Here is a 7,922-nt window from a genome sequence, read left to right as displayed (position 1 = left end):
ATATATGGTCACGTCTCGTGACATCACACCTCCATATATGGTCACGTCTCATGACATCACCGTGACATCACGCCTCCATGGTCATGCCTCGTTGCATCACGCCTCCAAATATGGCCACGCCTCATGACATCACCGTGACATCACGCCTCCATATATGGTCACGCCTCATGACATCACGCCTCCATATATGGTCACACCTCATAACATCATGCCTCGTGACACGTCACACTACCATATATGGCCAACTCATATATGAAGATCACAACACTGACCTCATCAAACCCTGTATAACCCTACATGGAGAAGACTGGATCATCACCTAGATCTGCATACTGTATATGGAGCCGGCCAGCAACTCTACATCTGAACTCAAACCCTTACATCTCCATATATGGAGCTGACCTGTTCTGACATTCCATATGTTGATCCATCACCCGTCCTTCCCGTTCTGACATATCATATGTTGATCTGACCTCATCAAACCCTGTACACTCAAGACATGCTCCATATATGGCCAGTACAGAATTCATTCCATATGTTGAAACTTGAAAAATAACCACAAAAACCTCATGAAAACATAACGTATCGTGATAGACTGACTGACTACTGCTTGAAAAAATATTGTGATATTATCATTATTGTTTTCCATGCCGCCGAGCCCTATACCCGATTGCTTATTTATTTCTCTCACAAAACCTGGCAACACAGGTGCTGTTGCCAGGCGGGGGTCCCAGAGAGGGCAGCTTAGCATGTCATTCAGCCTCCTGTTCTCCTTGCTGCAGTGCTGTCATTCAACCTTAGTAAACAAACAGGCTGAATGCAGCAGGTAGCCTATAGGGTATAGGGAAGGGAAGTGGTTGTTTTTTTTTATTTTCATGTCAAGGACCCCCAAATTGATATGTAGGCCTATAGCCTACTATTTGGCCGCAGACCCCATCTGAAAATGTTTAGTGCAAAGGAAGGGACCCCCATGAGAGAAGATTTGTGTTAAATATAGCCTACCCGGTATATTAAAAACATTCAAGATTTTGCTTTTTTTTTAAATAGCCTATAAGTAGGCCTATAGAATATAGAGCAAAGCGCTTAAACTGTTTTCAGATGCTATATTAACATATTTAGCTGATGGGGACCCCTGGAACCCCTATAGCGCCTCCACGGACCCGTGGGGGTCCCCAAACACCACTTGAGAAGCACTGCATGGGGTAGGCAGGCGGTATCCTGACTGCTGTTATGTTACACAAATTGACAATGGTCCACATAATGAAACAATAACAAAAGAACACTTCTGTTGCAGTGAGTGACTCATGACATGTTTATATAGCCGCCTACCTTGTTTGTTTTCTCTTTTATGACCAATAAGCATATATAGCCTATTTTTTTCTTTCGGTCACTTAATTGCCTGACAGCAAGTTATACTTACAACTATACACATGTTCAAAATGACAGCACGGTTGGCTCTTCTTCGCCAGAGGTGAATTACATGATGCCATGATACCGGTGGTTTAAAAAGAGCAGATCTACAAGCTGACAATGCGTCTGTGGGCGAACAGCGCGACGCCAATGCAAGCTTGTATAGATCTGTTTTTTTGACACCGGCTATAGTCGGCTAAACGTATCAACGCGCTTCAGTCATTTACCTTTCTCCTCCGGCATGGTCGTCGTCGCTTCTGGTGGTGTTAAAGTAGTGTAGTGTCCCTTTGAATTCAAACCGTCAGGTATATCCGATCGATCTGTTTATGGACGCGTCGCGCGGTGCGTTTGATATTTAGATATTGATATATCCCTTAAATGTCTTCTTTACAGCAACAGGAGGCTCCTGCAGGACACTCTGGAGTCGCCGTCGCCGTGCATCCTAACACACGCTGTCTATCTATCTATCTATCTATCTACGTATGTGTGTGCGCGTGTGTTTGTGTTTGTGTGGTGGTGGCGCGCGACTAGGCGCGAGAGCTGAGAGCCGAGGGGAGGTGCGGCACGAGCTCATCAGTGGAGCTGGAGCAGCTGCGTCGGTGCGCGAGACAGCGCGCGATCGAGCGCTCTGCCTGTCTGTCTGTCTGTCTGTCTGTCTGTCTGTCGCTGCTATTCGCGGAATGATAGAGAGGACAGGTCATATGATTCTATGCACACACATGCTCTCTCTCTCTCTCTCTCTCTCTCTCTCTCTCTCCTCCTCCTCCTCTAGCCTCTTTGTCTGTCTTTATGTACTGGTATGTGCAGAGAACTTCTTTTTTGTCAATTTGATTTGTCTATTGGCACTGACAATATTGACAAAGCTACCTCTCTGCCCACTCCCTCGCCCTGTCTCTCAGTGTGTGTGTGTGTGTGTGTGTGTGTGTGTGTGTGTGTGTGTGTGTGTGTGTGTGTGCGTGCGTGCACGTGTGTGTGTGCCTTGTGAGTTATGTGGGAACTATTGCAACTATCCATTATAAATAGAAGCTTGCGGAGCATGTAAAGATGACACCAGCTCCCTGCAATCTCTCCCAGGGCGTTCACCGCAACCTCCAGCCCTGTGAGCTGGCTGTCAGACGTCAGAGACGCGCAGACGTTGGTGTTACACAGCTGTTTCCGTGGCACCCCTAGGCTGCCTTGACGCAAGTCCAGTGGTGCCTCAGAATACTTTGATAATATTTGGAATTTATCGATGTCACACTTCTGACCTGAGATCAGATTCTAAAAATGTCTATTACATCCTGACAGTTTCATTATTAACCCATTCTGACCTGAGATCAGATTCTAAAAGTGTCTTCGATTTTTCAAAAATAGCAGACCTACAAGCTCGTATCGCGCCACTCGGTGGCGCGATATGAGCTTGTAGATCTGCTATTTTTCAATAGCTAAAGCATAACATGATGCCAACACCAAAATGGGTGCCCGGTCAGACCACTTAGACCCTCTATACTTAACGGACCCGAGTTAAACTGTACTTGGTGAGTTCTTTTTCAGCCCACAGTACACCACTCTTCACCAAAAATAGCAGATCTACTGCACACGCTTGAAGATCGGCTATTTTTATAACATTCCCCCGAAATAGGAATGTTAGAACCTTTATAATTTTTTATCACACCATCACTAAACCTGGAAATATTTTACCCGATATAATACATTTCACAAAAAATATTTCTCATCAAAATAAAATATTTCTCATCAAAAATATATTAAAGGGATTGTGACATAAAAAAAAAGGTTTTGGAATTGTTCTTGTTTTTTTTAGGTTTTCTAATCTCAATTGCACCCAAAAAACATGAACTTTTAACATTCAGTAGATTTTCTGTGATCTGGGGTTTTCTGGCTCAAACAGGTGCTCTGAATTGCCGGCAGTAAGTGACATCACTTACTGCAAATCCCATATATGTTAATGGGATTTGCCAGCAGATGTCACTGTTTCACTGTGTTGCCTGTTTTCATTGTAGCTCAAAAGGCCCAAAAAACCCCAAAGAAAACTTCAGACCACAGAAAATCCACTGAATGTTCAAAGTTCAGGTTTTTTGGGTGTAATTGAGGTCATAAAACCTAAAAGAAAAAAGAAAAAGAAAAATAAGTGAAAATGAATGTCATAAAACCTTTAAAGTACAACAATACATGACAATTTGAGGTACTCTTCTTTAATATTTCAACATGACATTTCACAAAAAAGAAAAAGAAAAACAAATCATGGGGGGCCCTATATCACTATCATGTGGGGGCTAAATCGGTGATAAATGTGGGTATTATTTAAATAAATATTCCTAAAAACAAAATAATGGAGCTGGGAACTTCTCCTTTGGTCCACCCATTCCTGGGACATGCAATTCCGGTGATAATAGCATCAACTTCCCATTGTGGGAGTATGGGATCATTATTGTTTTACCCTCTATCACTAAATCCACCCAAACACATGCCTGTAGAAAAAACAGGGATGTCAGTGAGCATCCTGAAGGTACCTATAGGACACACCCACCTCAGACATCAGCAACATTGTGCGCTTTGGAGTAAACTACTCTTTGTGTGTAATGGCCAGCTAGATGAACACCGAGCAGGATTATAACGAGGCCATGTATTTATTTATTTATTTATTTGACAGGGACAAAGCTCATTAATCAACATGTCAGTTTTCACCTCAATGTAAATGGGCCAGAGTTAGCCGAAGCAAAATTTCATCTGTAGTCCCTGAACAGGCTCTTAAAGAATGAATGATAAAAGGAAGACAGAGTGTATAGTGTGCCAGCACACAACACCATGCGTTGATGCCATGTGTGCATATGTGCAAGCACCCAACACTATATCCATACAAAAACACAATACAATACAATACAATACAATACAATACAATACAATACAATACAATACAATACAGGAACAGATAAACATGGTACAAGGGACAGAACAACGGCAAAGTGAAAAATGACACCGGTGAGAAGTACTAAATAGTGCTGATAGTTACTCATGATTTCAGATTTGAATTGTTTTTAGCCACCTTTTCAGGTTGAATTTGAAGGTCAGATAGTTGGAAGTCTCTCTTATTTCTGTGGGGAGACTGTTCCAGCAGTGATGGGAGGCTCTAACAGAGAAGACTGTTTTACGTGCACACTACGTCTGATTGGCACTTCACAGTCCCCTCTGGTAGTTGCCCTTGTTGCTCTGTCACCACTGTCCCTTCGATCTATGAACTGTTTCAGTGGTGGAGGTGCAAGTCCATTTAAGGACAGGCATGAGCAAGGTCATTATTTGTCGATTTTCTTTTTCTTCAGTTCGTTCCACCTGAAATGAGGCATCACAAAAATAAAAGTTTGAAATAATCGCTATTTTTGCGTCGCTCCTTGTGTCACCTCAACTACAATGGCTAAACCTATAAGCCTAAAACGATGACTTCTATCATCTCAGAATTTTTTGACAGCTGAAACATTTTCTAAATATGAATTTAAGCACATGCTACTTGCGTCTCATTTTACTTCAGCCATGCTAGTGTTTAATAGCCAACAAAATAACAACAGGCCACTCTAAAACCAAACCAAATTCAATTAAATTCAATTCAATTTAGACGTTGTGGCCTTTAATGTTGTCTGCAAATACCCTTCAGTAAGAGCATTAGCCCAAATGTCATGAGAAAGATCGAGAGAGAATTAAGTGAAAGTCATTACAGAGGATGTTACAGGAAGAGAGCAGTGCTTGTCAAGTTGTCATGACTTATCCCTCATTCTCTCAAAATGCATCCATCAATGGATCCACAGTTCAAAAATAAATAAATAAAACTTGCTAAGGCCATTTGCGTGTTGAAAGATAAGGAGGTTATAGCAGCAACAAAACACGCATCCACCCACCCACCCACCCGCACACACGCTACATGAACAAAGCGAACAAAACATTGTTGTATAGCAGACTTTGGCACTTTTTTGCCCTATACTGTAGGTCTGTCTGATCTTGGAGTCCTGCCTTGAACCTTACCTCACTGACAGAGGATTACGTAATACCCTTCATAACATTGTCAATAACCATCCACATGAGCAGACCTTCTGCCACGCCCAACGCGCATAATTCTAAGCTGCACAGAGCAGTGCAGACATCTAATTAGCATTGTAATGGACCTGGCTGTCCGGGTGGCAGACAGTGGGTGGCCCAATAGAAATAGGAACAGCTCTCACAGATTCTGTCATCGTAGCTCCAATTCCAATGCCATTTCCAGTGGTGGAAGTAACTAAGTATATTTTCTAAGCTATTGTACTTTACCTCAAAACTATTGCCATTTATAGGTATAGTTTGACTTTACTTGAGTATCTAAAAAAGTCAATACTCAACATTTTATACTTCTACTCCACTAAGTTTCAGGAGTAAATTTGTACTTCTCACCACTCTACAATTATTAGATTTGTTTTGTTAGAAGTTACTTATACGTATATTGATAATTACAAAAACAATTATCCACCACTTAATTAAACCCCTATGTTATAGCCAGATTATTTCTGGAGTACCTTTAGCCTACCTGTGTACTGTAAGTATTCTGCCGACAGTCACTGGATTATGAATAACAATGTGGCACGCAGAGGCAGACCTAACTTCACCCTGATTAATAGAGGGTTTAATTTACACCACTCTGTGGACTGCCAAAGGTCAAGTTCATCTGCCTGCCCCGTCATTTTGTTTTCCGCCTCACGCCAGTCTTTGTCACGTTTGGACCTTGCCGTTCTTTAAAATCAACCTTGTGTTCCCGTTTTTGAGTTAATGTCATCACCATCATTTTCTTTTAGAATTTCACTGGGTTGTGCCGTGCATCGCCTGACCACTTCATCAGAGATCCTGTCACGACCATGTGAACCCATGAGGCCGATTCTGAGAAATGTACTGCTGTGTCAGTGGTGCCTTTTCATGTCAAGGACCCCCCAAATATTTTGTTCCAGTGACCCCCTGGAAGAAAAGATTTGAGTTAAAAATGTGTGTGTGGGGGGGGGGGGGGCGTCTGTCCCTGCGGTACATTTACTGTTGTGCTAGACTGCCGAGTTAGGAGGTTAACTGATTATGCAATCCATTTTCTAATGGCCAGTTGTGCAGAATGCACGCACGCATGCACGCCTATGTGTCCTTGGACGATGCAAAAACGCTAATCCACGCCTTTGTTTTTTCTCGGCTTGATTACTGCAATGCACTTTTTTCAGGACTGCCTAAGAAAACAACTGACAGATTACAACTTGTCCAAAATGCAGCAGCCAGAGTTTTAACTAGAACTAAGATGAGAGAACATATTACTCCAGTTTTGGCATCACTGCACTGGCTTCCGGTTGTTTTTAGGATTGATTTTAAAATTATTTTACTTGTCTATAAAGCTCTCAATGGTCTTGCACCTTCCTACCTACATGACTGCCTGCCTAAATATGTCCCAAACCGCCCCCTAAGGTCTTCCATTGCTGGCCTGCTCGCTTTGCCTAAAAAAATGGCAACAAAAAAATACGGGGAAGCAGCTTTTTGCTTCTACGGGCCGTCGGCATGGAACAAGCTCCCACTATACCTTCGTCAGGCAGCCTCTGTAGACATTTTTAAAGCTCAGCTCAAGACCCACTTCTACAACATTGCTTTTAATTGATCTTTTATTTTTTTATTTATTTTTTTATTTTTTGTTATTCATGTCCTCACTGTATTGCATTACTGCTTGTTTTTTGTCGTTGCCTTGCTTTTCTTTTATTCTCCATTGTTCTGTAAAGCACTTTGAGCTGCATTTCATGTCATGAAAGGTGCTATACAAATAAAGTTGTATTATTATTATTATGTGCACACGCACACTCACTCACACACACACACACACACACACACACACACACACACACACACACACACACACACACACACACACACACACACACACACACACACACACACACCTTGTTAAACGTTTTAATCCGACATCCAAAAAGGATTAATTCACTGATTAAAACGACTCTAGCTGTATTGTGTTGAAGCTCTTCCGATGTAATTTTCTGGTGTGTTTTTCCGGTGTATCTTTGGACAAAATAAGTGCATTTTGAGTCCAAGGTTCAAAAGTTTAAGTGCTTACAAAAGGGTATTTGGCCCTAAGTGAGTTACCATTATCGCCGCTGACTTTGAATCGACCGTGAGAATGGACATCAATGTGGCCAGATTGTGTGAGAGAAATGAGAAACCAGAGGTCTATGAAAACAAGAAAGCCCTAAAGAAGCGACTATAGGACACATGAGCAATTTAAACTTATATGTATCGGTGATCTACAAACATGTGCATTCCATCCATTGTGAGCCATTTTCAATATTCTTTCTGGAAGAAAAGCGACAAATGTGGAATATTTTGGCAAACATATTTCTAGATGGGGAATCTGTGGACAAATACATATTAATTTGGGTGTCCTTGACATGAAAATATTTGTGAACTACTAGCTTAAACAAGCCAAAATAAGCAACTACACTTCAGAACCCCATCCCCCC

Source organism: Protomyctophum parallelum (genome assembly GCF_964188405.1).
Source record: "Protomyctophum parallelum genome assembly, chromosome: 18".
In the NCBI taxonomy this organism is placed as follows: domain Eukaryota; kingdom Metazoa; phylum Chordata; class Actinopteri; order Myctophiformes; family Myctophidae; genus Protomyctophum; species Protomyctophum parallelum.
The sequence above is the reverse complement of the archived record's forward strand: the minus strand, read 5'-3'. Positions refer to the sequence as shown.